We start from the raw sequence: 16,127 nt of genomic DNA, 5'->3' as shown, positions 1-16,127 counted from the left end.
AGGTGGCTTGTCGGGGAAGACGGATGTTTTGTCAAGGTCTTGACTTGCCGGCTTCCCACTGAGCTTTGGGATGCCAGTCTCCAAGCTGGCTCTATTTAGATGGAGCTCTGTTTCAGAGCTGCACTCAAAACCTCGTGGAGAATGTACCCGCGGGGGGGACTGTAATTGCCATGTATTTTGACCATAATGATACGGGGGAAAGAACAGGGGCAGCTGTAAGGGGTAAATGAGATGTTATGTCTGATCTTCTCTTTCCTGGGTGTTAGGTCTGCTGTGGAAGGCAGGAGGAGGGAATGGGAGCCTGGGTTGGTCTCCTCAGCTGTGCGGGCACTCCTTTTTTTTTTTTTTTTTTAAAATCTTGGCTCAGTGATGGGATGCTTGTTAGAAAGCAGGAATCAAGAAGGGAGACCTGGGCTGAGCTCTTTGCTAGCAGAACTGTGCTGAACCCTGGCCTGGCACCAAAAGGTAATTTCCCTTCCCAGTGCTGCAGCGGCTGCTCCCTGCGGAAGGGAAACAATTTGCTCTGTCTACCCCACCCCCAGCCCTTTCCTTTTTTCTTAAGGAAAGAGGGGAAACCCTAATGAAGATGGCATCACTGGCACAAGAGGTGAGTTGTGTGGAGTTACCTTCAAAACTCTTATAAAACCAGAGCAGAAAAAAGGTTAGGAGGACCGAACTTTTGACTTAGCTTCTGCTGTGGCTCCAACTAGCCCATGAGCAATTGCCCATCCTACCATATGTGACTGTGAGCAGTACAGCCCGCTCTAACGCCTGTCAAAGCGAGCGTGTCGCATCGGGAGGGAGTTCATCTTTCCCAGTTCACCAGCTGGAAAAGAGATGGTGTCCTGTCCTCGCCCTGCCCGTGGAGCTGCGGCAGTCGCCTTCGGGAAAGGAGTGGTCTGGATCTGTGTCCAGGCAGCAGAATGGGATATTTACTGTGTGACGCAGAGGTACCTCTAGGGCAAAGCAAAATACTAAGTAATTTTTTTGATGAATGTTAATTTTCATTGTACTTTCACGCTGTCTGAACTGTTTTGTCGAATCCTGACTGTTCTCCCCAACTGTCCATCACCGGCTCTCATGTTTTGATGGCTCTTGTCACAAATAGCATGGTGAAAAGATCTTGGTTATTTTCTCTTTCCTTTTTTTCCCCTTTGAGAAGTCTCATTTACTTTTTGCAGCTGTCCTGCCTCTCTTCCCCCTATCATTACTGGGAAGCAATGTGGCAACTAGAGCTGGCCACCCCTGGGAGGAGGTGTGCTCCGCTGGCTTTTAAAGAGTTTGCAGCGCTCTACTTTGTGCTCGTCTCCAAAGCTTTTCTGTTCTCCGCGTGCAATGGATTTTCATGTTATGCCATTCCAAGTACGGTAATGTCTGGACAGATATAAAAATACCTAGATCATGGATTGGTTTCGTGAAGCCTTCATTCTTTTCATCTCCTTTGAAAGGTATATTGCCCCACATTTTCTCACTTTCTTCGTGTTTCACAACCGGCCGCCTCTTCCGGGCTCTGCCTCGTCCCCTGGTCGGGCTCTGGAGCTGTTTGTTACTGCAGGCCAAGCGGCTGTTGTGGTCAGAGACAACAGGGGCTGATCTATAAAGGAAGGGAGGGTTTGTGGTCTAACTCTGATCTTGCTGAAGCTGCTTTTGTTACCTTTTCAGAAAACCAACCTAGGGCTGAATTGGACCTGATGGCTTGCTAATCCGATGGGCAACCTTAATGCTGTTTCTCTGAGAACTCGTAGGAGGTATTGCATTTTGGGTTTTGCATAGGGTGGTATAAAGCAATCCCATGCAGCTGGAAGGCAGAGGCGAGGTTAGTTATTTCAGGGTTTTGAAGGTCTCTACTCCAGTGATAGCTGTCTCGCTGCTGCAGTGGTTAGTTTTATTTTGCTTTGGCAAAACTGAACAAAAATGTTCCTTTCATTTCTTTTTCCCTGAGGTGGGAGAATTCCTGGAAGTCTTCTGATGGAGTTAAGGAATGTCTTTGTCTTTTCCCTTGAACGGGCTGTGTGCAGCTCCCGGAAAGCTGGCGTTTGGAAGCCTGGGAGCACCGACCGGTCTGAGAGGAGTTCTGACAGCAGGACAGATGCGGCTGCAGGTACTGGAGGGAGATGCTGGATGTCTCGTGGGCTGACCTTTTGTTTTCTGAGTGCGCCGTACTCTGTGTACCAACTGCTAATAAGCTGTTTTCTGTTGGCAGGACTGATGGCCCATCAGCCTGTGTTCTCAGAGATGAGCCCACAGGAGTCCCTTGCTAGGGGCTTTGCCACGGAGATCTTTGTCATATCTTGACAGCGTTTGACATTTCCCAGACAATGCTTAAATCTGCCAGTTGGTGATATTTAACACTCTTCTCTAAGAGCCTTCCAGCTGTGGTGCCTATAAACTTTAGTTTTCCCTTCAAAGATTTGTTACCAAAAGCTCCTGCATTTTTGTCACTTGCCAAATGCCACCGATGAATCTCTACGCTGGTTGCTTTGGGCTTTTGCTTGTTGCCTTTAATTAGGATGTGTGCTTTTCTGGCCGGGGACTGATGGACAGCTCTCTAGTGGCCAAATCCAGGAGTAAAATAGAGGGTTTACTGTATTACTGCTTGTACTTGAAGGACCAGTCCTTTAGCCCAGGTACCTTTGGATGTGTCTTTTGGGAGGGGGATACCAGGCCTCAAAATCCAGCAGTTTATGCCAGTTTATTAATTGTTCTGTTTCTGTCCTGCTTCTGGCCCTTAATTTGCAGAGACAAATTAAGGCTGCGTGATGCAGAGAGGTTGAGGGCAGGATTACCTCTTCCTCCAGGATGGGATCGGTGTTTTAAGCAGATGTCACATGCAAGATGGAGCTGAATGAATCCTCCTTCTAGCAAGAGCTGGTGGCCAGGATGGATGAGCAGTTCATTCACAGTCACTTAAACACTGAAGGAAATTAGATTTGTGTATTTAAAAGCGCTTTCCTAACCAGTGTATAGCATCTTGGGGTCTCAAGGGTTAAATACCTCTGGCAACTTGGATCAATATATGGGGATTTAAGTGCTCTAGATTAAGCAGGCAAATGAGTTAGCTAAATGCAATTGAATTCCCTGGCTGTGAATAATTCAGCCAACCCTGTGCTGAAGGCATCTGGGGCTTTTCTGGTGTTCATAGTGGAGGTGTCAGACTTTCTCAAAGATGTGGTTGGTCTCCAAGTTACTGCTTTACTGACCAGAAGGTGGGAGGCACTTTGGAAGCAGCCCCTTTTGATGGAGAGCGGAGACGTCTGCTTTTCTCTCCTGGCCTTCAGACACTGGCTTTCACAGTGGTCCCATCATTCAGCTCAGGTCTGCTTTTTTGGCAGTAGCGTGCAGCTTTGTTTTCCAAGGCTGAGAGAATTAAGACATTCTCTACTGCAGGTCTGTAGGAGACGTACCCCTCTAGCAAGGTGCAGGACAACCTTAATAACATGGAAAGCTGTATTTTTAGACCTCCTGCCTAATTACTTGATGGGAATGCAATGTGTAGAGCTCTTTATCTGGATTGCATCCATGCTGCTGTTATCTTCAGGAACCCAGTGCTTCCAGCATTGCATCTTCCTCCCCATTCCTCATGTCCTGGGCAGATCTTTGCTTTGGGTTTTGGCCCTGCTGTTTCATGAGCTGTACCCTCCTAGGCTTGGTTATCAAGTGTTAGGATAGACTTCTGGTTTTGCACTATGGACTTGTCACATGTGGACAAGTCCTAAGTACTGATGTGTGGATGTGACAAGTCCCCATTATTTTGCCCTGACTCAAAGAAATAAACTCCTTCAATCTTTTAAATTTGGGTGGAAATGAGTGATGGAAAGCAGTTGTGTACTTTTAATTTTAAGGGGCCAGTGAAAGAATGATCCTTTTGCTCTGTTCCCTCAACTAAAATGCTCTGCAGCTGTATGAATAGGCAAGCAGCAGCTCTGGTTTTGCCTTGATTTTTGCAGTGAATGCTTGTTGTATTTAATTTGCTGGGCTGGTATAAACAAGCAAGAAACTTGTGAGTGGTTGAGCTGAGATTTCCAGGCTGCTAATCGGAGGCAAGGCTCCCCTAGCCAAATCGGAGTTGGGCTTCTGATTGCATCCTGATAGAAAAGATTATTCATCCAGTGGGAAAAAAAAAATAGAGCTGCTGTTTTATTGAGTGTCTCAGCATATATTAGCCAAGCAAATCTTGGCACTCAGTATGTGTTATGGCTTTGCTTTTCTGAGCCTCTGAGCTGGGTTCACTTACAGCTGGCCTGACTCTCAGGAATGTTACCTACTTTCTGACTTTTTTTCCCTCATGGGGCCTGGGTGCTTTGGGACCCTTTTACTTCTTTCCTTTTCATCAGCCTGTGCACCACATGCTCTATCAGGTTGTTTGGGACTCTGTCTTCTCCCATTTTCTGGCTGAAACACTTTGGTTTGTACAAGCAACTGTCTGGATGTCCATCTCTGACTTGCTGTGTTTGTATTCAGCTGATAGACTGGGAAGTGGAACAGACGTCAGCGCTTCACCGTTGAACCCCTGCAAGGAGCTCTGGGTGGCTTTGGGAGACCAGAACTCACCATTCCTATAACGTAGGTAACTGACTGAGACTGGGATGTGCTCTTTCTGTGTTACTGCTCACCTTGAGTTTTTCCAGGAAAGAGAAGCAGCACAAAGAGATGTAGCACAACATACCAAAAAAAAAAATTAGTCAAGCTCTTCCTCCTGAGTTACAAGAGCCAGTTCAGCAAGAATCGCTGACATGCTGACCTTTCTTCTCACTGGCACAAGTCTGGAAGCCTGAGTCTTCATGATCTTCTTACTGAGAAGGTCCCCCAGGGCAGACATTAGCACTTCAGAGTACTTATCTACTTGGAACAGCTATAAGACTGCACCAGTTTGTTGCAACTGCCCATATTTAAAGTTGAGTGGTACCTATTCACCTTGTAGTAACAACAGGGCTGAATTAAGTACCCTTTCAAAAAATCATTGTTGCTATCAGGCTTTAGGCTATGGTATATGTGCTCACTGCCCGCATATAGTACTGGCCACAGGGATGACCCTTGTACCACCATCATCTGCCTCCTCGCTCCAAGGAGCGCAGAGTTGCCAGTCTGGATGGTGGTTAAAGCTTTGCTTAACCCAACGTGCTGGGTGCCACCAGCTTTTTCAGAGCAAGGTGCAAAGGTTTGCCATGGGAGTATGTTGGATAATCCAGGCCATACCATGTCTCCTGCTGCTAGTTAAAGGTCTAGCAGTTCTTTAAGCTGGTAGTACTTACTATTCTTTTGCCAACTGTATGTTGAGCTTAGTTTTGAGAGCCTTGGTGGTTCTTTCATCTTAATACTCATCTTCTCTGACAGGTCTGTAACCAGGGGCTGCTTTGCCCACCATTCCCTGGCAGAGGAACATGCTGGTGTTTATGGCATGGCCTCGATGACTGGCCGCCTTGGTGTTGTTGGATTGCAAGAGACTGTGAAGAAGAGGTAGGTATCTTACTATACTTGCAGGACCAAAGATAAAGGCTGCTAAAAAAGTTTGCTTTTATATCTGTGGGATTATCGGTCCGTTGCACATCTTCTGGCACTTGTCTGTACAAGGCAGATAACCTCAATGCCTTTCTGCTGTACGCTGGCTTTCCTTTTTGGTGTGAAGCAGCTGGCATTTCGGTCTCAGACAATAGCTCAACAGATGGATGCTTAAAAACAAAAACCACCCTGAACAGGGGAGACTTTCAAGGAGCCAAGGACTTTGAAGGCGTGTGCCGAGGTTAACTTCCAGAACAAGGGTTGCAGGATCACAACACACAATCTCTTGAAGGCTGTGCTGTAGTTGGACAAATGCGTGTGTCTGGTAACTTTAAAGGCAGGTAAAGGCTTTATGTGACCCAGAGAGGTGGGGAATCTCTATCCTGGGAGATATTTAACGCTGCTGGACGCATCCCTGCACAATCTGATTTAACTTTGAAATTGTTTTGTGGAGGGGAGGGGTTGGACCAGAGGCATCCAAAAGTCCCTTCCACCTAAATTTTTCCATGGTTCTGTGCCTGATCCTGCTGATGACCCATGCGGTCTGCTTTGAGGAGTGAAAGGAAGAGAGAAAAAGCATTATAAAACATATAGAAATGTAGCAATATTCCTCTCTGCTGCAAACTCTGCCGGGGAGCAGATGTGAGCTGCCTTTTCTCTCCTGAATGAATTTATTTTACTGGAGAGACAACTGCTGTTGCTGTCAAGTTGCCAGATGGACCTGTACGTAGACTTGGGGCAAGCAGGAATGTTGAGGGGAGAATTTGGGAAGGCAGGGAGTCCTTGCTGGCAGCAACCCCTGCTCTGCCAGGGGACTGAGGAGGGCTTTGGGAGGGATGTGTTGGGGAGTTCCTTGTATTGCTTCTCTCTTCAAGAGCAGCTGTTTCAGGCTTACCTGGATTATGACCGTAATGAGAAAGGGTTTCTTGTGGGCATACATCCTCAGGAGAGGTTGTACTTGATATCTGACCTTTGTTTTCATTTCATGCCAGGTGTTTCTAGGCCCTGAAATTTTGCTGTGAGCTCAAATGAACAGTTAAGTCAAGGAGGACAAGCATAGGATTAGTTCCCAGGGAGACAGGATGTGTGCAAGACTTGTGCGCTCTCGTAGCTTTTGTGGGAGACAAACAAGCTTTGTGGGCTGAGAATAGCAGGGCTGACGATGGGCATTTCTAGAGGGTTATGTGCCTTCAGAGCTCTCTGCAAATGTCAGCCAGTTTGTCTGCTGCCCTGCAAATGCTGCTTGCTGGGAAGGAGAAATCCTGCTCTCCCAAATGGATGCTCCTCCCTGATTGCTTTTCAGCTCACTTTGCTAGCGAGACGGAAAAAAGGGAAGCCCTTATGTGCAAGGGACTGTGGATTGCGCAGAGATACAGCCCAGCAAGCTTGAAAGCACGGAGGGGCTGGTCTGACATCCCCAGGGTCCCCTCTTGAGTGCAGGACAGGGGAGGACCAGTGTGTCCAACGAGGCAGAAAAGCTTTTGGAGCTGTGGAGAGGAGCAGAGTTAAGCCCGGGGACCGAAGCTGCTGTTATAAACTCAAATGTCCTGTCTGAAGGGAGGTTTGCTATCAGATCTGCTGCCTGTGCCTGGAGAGGGAGGGCTTGCAAACCAGCGGAGGAGGGAGCTGTGCTCAGTTAGCAGCTGGAGCTTTCCAGAGTCAGCCTGCAAAGCTGTCACTGCTTTTGCTCACGGAGAAGTGTTATTCACAAGCTGGCTTCCTGACCAGTCTCACTGCAGGGCTAATTGCCCAGATCTGTTCCACAAGGAGATTCACCAGCTCCCCTTGCAGCCCAGCGATTCCTTGTGAAGGTTTGATGTAGCTAGCTTGGTTAATCCCAGATGTATCTTTAATGAGGTATCACTTGTAAAAAGAGTTCTTGGTGCTGGTGAGACCAGCTAGGAAGAAAACAATCTAGTTTCCAAGCAGGTTTGGAAACATCTGTCATAGGAAGATTAAACCGAAGCCATCTTGCTGCACTCGGCCCAGCAAGTTGTGGTGATCCTGACTGGGAGAAATTGGCATCCGCATCCTAATTAAAAAAGTGAGAGCAGCAGTCGGGGAGGGTTAAAAGAAGGATTCTGCCTTGAGGCTGTGCTAAAGAGAAACTGTGGATACTTGTTTCTCAGTCAGAAGTTCAGCTGATGGATGCTTCTAGAAGGTCCTGGTGCCTGGGCATAATTTTACTTGCCCTGTTTTGTTTTTCTTTAGTGATGGAGGATGCTGGAGGCACCAGCTGGATGCTCAGTTCCCTTCCATTTCCTTTGAAGTTTTTAGGCGGGTGACCAAGCGGGAGGCAGGCAGCTGTACCTGACTGCAGATGTTGCTGGGTGTCTAACCCCACAGCCAGCGTGGGGTGTCACACCTTGTGTCTTCTATGGGACGAGATCCTGCTTGGAGGTCATTGTCGGAGAACAGCTCATGCATGATGAATTTATACCTTAATTTTCCCATGCAGTATCATCTGCATCGCGGTTCTATCTGCAAAGCTGAGATGTCTATTTTCCCCCCTGCCTTTCAGGACTGCTTCAGGCGCATAATTTAAAGAAATGTTGATCTAGCCAGCGTGCTGTGAGGATATGGATAAGATAAGGTTTGTCAGTAATGCTTTTTGTTCCCATCAAGTTAGTCTGGTAAAAGATACCATTTTCTCCTAAGAAAGCTTATTCTATACCTTGCTAAAACCAGTGGGCTGCTCAGACATTAGAGGCTAATTAGAGAGAGAGGCTAGATGAGCCTCTCCATAGTATTCACAGCACTGTGGTGAATGTGAGTAGTTTGCTACCCCTTGTGCCTTTGCCTTTACCCAAATGAGTATTGCTGGGCTTGTCTCAGAGGTAGGAAAGTTGAGTGCCTGTGAGATCGAACACCTTGCCTGGTCCCTGGCAGAGCTGTAATTAGAGGAGCGCAAGCTTGTGACCTTCAGTGTCATCGTTGGTCCATCTTATGTGCTGCCTCTGGCATGGGAGGGATTTTTTTTTCTTTCTGTAGGAAAGAGGAAAAGATATTAGGTTAATTGAGGAAATGGGGAATGTTTCCTCTGTGGCCTGGTTTTTCCTTTTGGAAGGGAAAGTTGCAGGGCTGTCTCTGGAGCCCAGGGGCGATGCCCTGGGGACAGGAATGAAGCAAACACCTTGGAAGGAAGGATGGTGGATAGATGTACTTCCTCTTGTGCTCTTGGTTGTAGGATGTCACCTGGGTCTGCTGGGGCTTCCTAGAATGCTTGAGTACCTGAACTGTGAGAGAGGAGTGTGAGATGCCTGCAGGTCCTGCTGGGGATCCCAGCTCATGTACTGGGACTTTGCTCCTGGGTTTGCTGGTACCTGGAGACAGAGGCGTGCTGGAAAGGCTTCAGATGTCGTGGCTGTCTCAGCCTGCACAACACTTCTTGGTTTGCAGGGACAGGAGGGTTCCTAGCCATGTATGGTCCTTGTGTTGTCTTCTCCTGATTGCAGATGAATTTCTTCCTGACAAAAGAAACTCTTATTTACCAATATTTCATGTGCTCCTACTGTTTATTGCCCACCTGAAATCCTGCTGGCCTTCTTGTCCTTCCAAGAGCAGCCAGTTGTGCTCCTGCCGCAGTGGGGAGAGGGATGGAGTCAGGATGGGGTCAGTGGATGGCAGCTGACAGCTTCTTTTTATGTTTCCATCTGTTCTCTCTCTTCCCTTTTAATGAGATCAGGTGCCTGAGTGCACTGGGAAAACTTTTCAATGTGAGAGGAAGTCACAAATGGGGTACACGGGTCCTTGCTTTCGTCTTTGGCGCAGAGAGGCTGCTCAAATCCAACCTGCACCCTCTTGAGCTGCTCCTGTAACAGACCCAGTAACGGGAACCAAACCTCTGCAGCGAAGCTGATGGCTCTGGATCAGGATCTGTCCTGCAGCTCTGAGCCTTGGAACTCAGAGATGCTTGTGCTGATGGTCAGAGATGCAAACCTAGCTGGTCCTGGACCCACAGGGGTGCTTATCTTTTAATTTTTTATACTCATTTTTGTTTTTTTAATGTGGCTACTGTCTTGTCTTGTAAAATCCCAACTGTTTTAAATGATATCAGTGACTTAACAGGTTCATTCTTTCAGGCCTTTGGTGCTCCCTACACAGACGTATCGTTTTTACAGATCAACCGCTCTTTAATTTCATGAGTGGCTCCACTCTTTGTGTTTTGAGGGGGCTTTCCTCCTCTGTTTTTGAGGCCATATGTTTATTACAAAGCTGGTCTTTTGTGGGCAAGAGGGTTTCTCTCAAGGATAATCTGCGAGAGATGTTTGGGACTGGTTTTGTTGCTGGCTCTGATTCGTGGTAGTTCTTGGGATGTGTGAAAGGTGGGAAGAGGTTCAAAGGAAGAACCTCCATTAATGATTCAGCTTGGACAATCTCTATGTGAAAATGAAAATCTGCTTCTCTGCTCCCACTGCCAAAATGTGATGCGCTGGGAGTCAGCGTGGAGCCCTGGATCACGTAAGAGCTGTAGAGTCTGGCAGTACCAACGCGGCAGAGAGCAGAGGCTCTTTTTAGGGATGCGCTAGGTCCCAGGACAGCCTCTCCATGGCTGTTCTTTAACAAAACTCCCAGTCTTTTTGGCAAAGGACCTTTGGATACAAATGCAGTCAAATATTTGACTAGGGCAAAAGGCAATCCAGCAGTCCCTTCGTAAGCAAACCAGCAATTGCTTTGGGATTTTGCTTGAGTTCAAACTTAGCAGTTGTGGCTGTTGCGTGGTTGAATTAGCAGCTGCCAGAGCAGATAAAGCCACATTCAGCTTTGGGTTTTTTTTTCCTTGGTGCCTGCTTCAGCTTGTAACTCCCTTGCACAGCAGAGCTGGTGCCTGCAGACTGCCCCAGGGAGCTGCACCAGCTGCCCTGGCAGGGGCAAGGAGACCAGCTCATCCCTTCAGTGCTTCACAAGTGATAAATAAATCAGACTACTTCTTTTACAGCACTGCTTCTGAACACCCTATGGTGCTTTGTAGCTGCTGTGATTATGCCAGGTGCTCCTTATGGGCTTAGGCTGACACATGTGTCATGGGCTGGGTTTGTCCCTTCCCTGTGTCCCACTTACAACTGTTTTCTAATCTTTCTCTCCCTTGTTTCAAATCACAGAACCAGATGTTGGTGTTTGGAAGTGCCCTGCAGGAGATATGCACAGTCCCAGCAGCTCTAGTACAACTGACTTGCCGTGAAGCCAGGAGCCAAGGAGACCAATCCTACTGCAGATGGAGCTGCCAAGCAATGCCAGGAGCTGCAAATGCTGAGCAAGCTGTTTATGGACCAGGTTAAGCACATGAGGATGGGTTTTTCTTGATCTGGAGAAGTTGAAGGGAAAGACTGCTTGTGTCCTTGGAGCTGATCTTGCCATGGCTGCTCAGGTATTGCCAGGGTTTTAAATAGCAGCACTTCTATATGTTTAGACTCTGAAGGAGGTCCTGTTCCTTGGGTGGAGGAGAGGAGGACCTGGTACTCCCCAGCCTGTGGTGCCCTGTGGCACTGGGTGGGATGGAGAATGCCCTGGAAGGACCCTGCCAGCTGGGGAGAAGAGCTGAGTGTGAGAGGAGACACTGACCCCTGCTCCACCTCTGTGACCGTGAGGGACCACTAAGCCCTGGTCCTACAGCGTGGTGGGACTGTGGCATGTTTCTGTCCTCAATATCATGGTGGCTTAGATGGTTTTTAGCTGCCAGAGGAAACATTGAGGCCAAGACTAAGGATTAAGGTCATGTCAGCCCCAGGAACAACTATCAAACCATCCTGTAACTGCGTAGGTGATCGGCGCCCTTGAAGGTTGTCCACTTCCTTGTTTAGGCTGCGATGGTGTGGCAGTACCCTGCCGAGTCAGGCCTGAACCTCCACGCAAAATCTACCCTTCTTGTGGCATAGTCTCCTGGCAATCACCAGGAGATAACCTCCATGTCAGAGATTCCCCTCGAACTGTGATTAACTTCTTGTGGCTTGTAAATTTTCTTCTGCATTTACACAAAGACAGCTGGCTGGGTTAAATGCTCTCGTAGTATTAAGGAAAAAGAAAACCTAGGAGCATTGCATGTGTTGGGGCCAAGGGCTTTGTTTTAAAAAGCAGTGCAGGGAGGGGGGGAAAAAATCAACTTAGTCTTTTTGGATTTCATGCACAGCTAATGTCAGGGTGTCCAAAATGTAGGCATTTGAAATATTGTCTTGATTTAGAAAAGGAGTAGAGAAAGCAGTTCAGGGTTTGGAAGTGAGATGTAAAATAAGCAAAAAAAAAAAAAAGTAAGGAAACAAAACAGATTCCCAACATGGGAATAAAAAGGCAGAAAGCAAACCCAGGGCTGTGCTACCAAAAAAAAAAATCAATGTTCTCGTCTGCAATGTGGGATTGCATTGCTTAGAGGAAGGCAGGGGAAACATGGCTAAATGGAGCCAACTTTATTTTCCTTCTTTCTCGGAAGAAAACAAGTATGAATGCTGCTTGGATTAAAGAGGATTATGGGCTGCATGTTTGGGACTTCATGAAGTTGCAGTTGGGTAGGTGATCTCACTGCAGTTATTTGGTAGGAAATGGTTCGATACCATTCAGTCAGTCCTTTCTTTAACTGGGCTCTGGAGTTCTCCCTTCCTGGGTTAAGATGGGGGTGGTGGATGCTCCCGTCTGATCGTGTATGCTGCCTGTGCCAGCACTTCCCTCCTCTCCCCAGATCCTCATCACAGCCCTTGTCTTTGCCTTTGCTGTGGCTCCGCGTCCTCTGCAAGACACCAAACGTGTCCAGTTATTCTGTGGGTTTGATCTGGTGAGCGCAGCAATGACGATGGCAAAGACGTGTTTCTGACGTGCCTGTTTCAAACCCCCCTGGGGCTCTGGCTCGGTGTCCAGAAGCTAGACGGTGCCTGTGCCATCAGGTCTCATCTCGGGGCTTGCAGCAGGGCTTCTGGGGACACGGGCTGACCGTACTCCGTGTCCTTCTAGCACTGCAGCGCAGGAGGGGTTAATAATGCAAGATGCCTGCCTGTTGCCCTCGGCTGTACGCTCCTGTGTTTCTGCAGAAGAGCTGTGTAAACAGCATTTCCCAGGGGATGGGGGGGAAGGATATTCAGCCCTGTAGAGCAGCTCCCTGCATGGACTAAGTTATCTGTGGCTCTAACAAGAGCAGGGCCAGCAGCCCGGCTTGGTCAGACCCTGCTAGGATGGAGAAGGGTGGCTTGTCTGAAGTGCCGAGGTGGCTGGCTGGCTTCTGTACTGGGTTGTGTGCATGCGTGATCCCCTCGCAGCTTCCTCGGGTCTAGCTGCAGTCTGTGCTGCTTGAGATGTGTCCTCCTTTGAGTCAGAAACGCAGACAGCCATCCGAGCGTGAATCGGGAACGATGGCTCCAAGCTGAACTTAACGGTGACAGCTGGATATTGTGAAGGAAAACAGAGGTGAGCTCATGGGGCAGAGAGGGTGATGGCAAGGGAGGAGAGGGGCTCGTTGGTCCCTGTGGGAGCAGAGATGGGTATGGACAGCCCCAGGAACGGAGAGGGGGCAGTGGTGTAAACCCTGTGGTCCTGAGCATCTGTGGTGCTGTGAATTTCAGCTTCTGGGCGCTCTCTTTTTGAAAGTGTGGGTCTCCCCCGAGGGAGATGGCTGATGCTTCATTTTTGGCTAGCTTGCGAGCTGCCTTTGAGCTAACTGGTAAGCTCTGTCCTAAGGAGCCTGGAAGAGACTTGTTCTTCCCTCCACTTCCCTGCATATCTGGGCAGCAAGCTCAGAGGGGGATGGCCTGTCTTATGACTCTTCCATCTCCAGGCATGGTGAAGCCCTAGGACTGGGTCAGAAAGCGGTGGCTGCGGTCTTCTACATCCTGCAAGGAGATCTGAACCACGTGTGTAGGCTTCCAAAATATGTATGCCCATATTGATTTGAATTTCAGCTCTGTTGCTGGTCACGAATGGCAGCTTGGCAGGGTTGCCTGCTGTCTGTAGCCATCAAGAGCCATGGTTATGGTGAAGAAGCTACAGGACAAGCTGGCTGTGGCCCTCCCCCTGCTCAGCTGCCAGCAGTCTGGCTGGTAGCATAGACCTGCGGTGACATCTCCCCACTGTGCTCTCTGGGAATGGAGTGTATTCCTATCCTCAAAGTCCCTGTTGACTAGAAAAAGTAATAATCTGCAGCGTTCACCACCTCTGCCATCAGAAATTAAACTGCTTTGGCAGAATGCATGTATTTTGCAAGACATCAGAACCACCCCCCCCCAAGGGCTTTGCGTGCAAAAGCAGAGAATCAAATAAAGCTGCTTTTTGCAGAGAGCACCAGTCCCCTTCTGCTTGATGGCCAGGGTCTCCGCAGCTCCCCTCTCGCGGGGCTGCATCAGCTATCCCCGGCTGCCTGCCAGGGTTTTGGCTGGGTGTTTAAGGCCCTGGCAAAGGGAGTTTCCCTCCCTCAGGCTGGGAGCAGGTTTTTGCAAGGGTTACCCGGGCTCTCCCTCTAGCGACAGGCGCTGCAGGGAGGCTGAAGAGTCTGAGCCAGGGATGGGGCTGGGACCCTCTGGGTGCTGTGATTCTCTAGCCTGGGTGGCTGAAATCAGCTCCTGCAGATTGTCTTGGTGTGCTCTTACCAAGTGGTGACCTCCTAAATGCTGTAATTTGGAATTTCTACAGTGATAAACCGTATTGCTGTGTGTGCTGGTGTAGTTGCTGTCCAGTTGATGGGCTTGGATAAGCCCAGGGTCTGGCAACAGCAGATGGAGATTTGCCTGGAGTTATGTATGGGAGGTGGGGAGAGGAGCCACGGAGAAAAAGGCTTTGGAGTCAAGGTGTGTAAAAAAAAAAAAAAAAAAAAAAAAAAAAAAAAATATATATATATATATTAAAAAAATTGGCTATGTTTCTCCCTGTCCAGCATGTTTGAACTCCCCTGTCCCAGGCTTCTCTTGTACTGTGAGTTCTGATTTACTTTGGATTGAACTCGTCTAGGAAAAAAAAAACCAACTGCCTAAACTTGGGCAACATCTATAAGATCTTGATGGGTCTTCATCTATAGGAGAAAATCCATTGAAATAGCCTGGCTATGGTATCCATATCACAACATCCACCTGGTAAAATGGGGCTGAAGAAGCTGACCTTTGCCTGCTGATCTGAGGCTGATGGAAGGAAAGCAGTGGCTGGGAAGAACCGCGGGTCACCATCTTCCCCTGCTTACCTGACCCCGGAGCCCTGCCTTTCCCTCTGTCGATTAACGACTGGCTCATCTCGGTCGGGAACATAAGGGAAAAAACAAATCTGCCCATAGCATGTAACTCCAAGGTCAAAGTATGGTGGGAGGAGGATGAGCCCAAGTTGTGCTGAAGGCACCGGCGGGTGATGTGTTGCATACCAGGGTGACTTTTTAATGCATGCATTTGTATTTTGTTGCTCAGTCCCTGGAAGAGACTGTATGGTGAGAATCGGGTGTTCCGTGATGTGCCTTGCCCGAAGGCTTGCTGATACCCAGGAACACGATGCGCGCGCTCCCGGGTGAAGTGCACCAACGGCTGTGCGTCGTCTTGGGTCTAGTTATTTAGGTGGGAGCCTTTTTTGTTTGAGAGGCAGTGCAGGAAGATGAATAGATGCCATGTTCTTCCAGGTAATTATCTCACACTTTGCAGTGCTATGGCATTTGCCCAAGGCTCGGAGTTTGAGGTGTCCTGGACTGATTCTTAATGAAATAGTGGCGATGCTCGCTATGAAGCGAGATTTAATCTCCAGATATCAGATTTGGAAGTGCTCTTATTTGCCATCTTACGCAATTTAAATTTTCCACTCCGGTGGAAACAGCCAGTTCTGTTTTCCTAGTTGCGGAAGCATCTCAGGCCTTGAAAATGCACATGAAGGATTTGAGCGAAACTCAGCAAGCGCTGACCTGTGTCAGAGCCTGCACAAGAGCACAGGGCAGAGGCACTTGGGTGACTTGCTGGTTTGTGCGTCGGTGCCAGCCTGTGCTCCGAGCCCTGCCGCGGGCAGGCTGGGAGGCGTGAGATGCCAGTAAAGCAGGTGAGCTGGTTCAACTGGGGTCCAAGTTATCACAAAGTGAGCAGGAGAGAAGAGCAGAAAGTGCCTTTCGAGGGCAGTGCTGACACCTCTGTGGGCTGTGTGAGACTTAATTTTTGGGATATATTGACATACTGGGTGTTTCCAGGTGGTTTGTGGCTCTTTGATCTACTCCTGCATGCTAGCTTAGACCTGGGAGAAACGCTTTGGGTTCTGCCGTGCATTTCTGTAACGGCTGCTCTGTTTCAGGATAACACACGGGGATGTGGCTGTGCTGAAGCTGGGAGGCTGTTAGAAGCAATTTCACTGCACGCTTGCTGTGGTCATTGTGTGCTTTGCCTGAGCTGCTGCTACTGCTTTGAGACAGGGCACCGCTAGCCAGGCATCTCCCGTGTCCGTGCCCCTGGTTTCTGTGGTGCGGGGGCAGGAGTAGGCGGGTAGGAGCTCCCTGCTGAAGCTGTGCAGGTTTTTGAAGGTCTGAGCTCTCCTGAGGCTTTCTGGGTCTCCCCTCCACTGAGCCGGCAGACCCTGTGCTGGAGCAGGGGGACCCCAGGCAGCCACCGCTCCTCTGCGGGGACCGGCTGGGCGCTGAGCATCCCTGTCCCCTCTGCCTCCGTGTCCGTCATCGTGTTCCGAAGTGCCGCTGCCTCGCT

The 16,127-nt window shown here is 48.9% G+C and overlaps 1 protein-coding gene across 1 annotated transcript in view; it reads left to right on the top strand.

The window, feature by feature from the left end:
* Positions 1-388: 388 nt before the first annotated feature.
* HYDIN (HYDIN axonemal central pair apparatus protein) overlaps positions 389-16,127 on the top strand; it is a 162,136-nt gene continuing 146,397 nt past the window's right edge. Inside the window, exons 1-6 of the mRNA XM_054840701.1 lie at positions 389-607; positions 1,663-1,748; positions 1,943-2,101; positions 4,462-4,567; positions 5,335-5,457; positions 10,602-10,867. The gene's annotated coding sequence lies outside the window, so the exon portion shown is untranslated. The remainder of the gene's footprint in view (positions 608-1,662; positions 1,749-1,942; positions 2,102-4,461; positions 4,568-5,334; positions 5,458-10,601; positions 10,868-16,127) is intronic.

This window comes from Grus americana, chromosome 13 (assembly GCF_028858705.1).
Source record: "Grus americana isolate bGruAme1 chromosome 13, bGruAme1.mat, whole genome shotgun sequence".
NCBI classification, from domain to species: domain Eukaryota; kingdom Metazoa; phylum Chordata; class Aves; order Gruiformes; family Gruidae; genus Grus; species Grus americana.
Note: the sequence above shows the minus strand (reverse complement) of the source record. Positions and strands in the feature narration are given on the sequence as shown.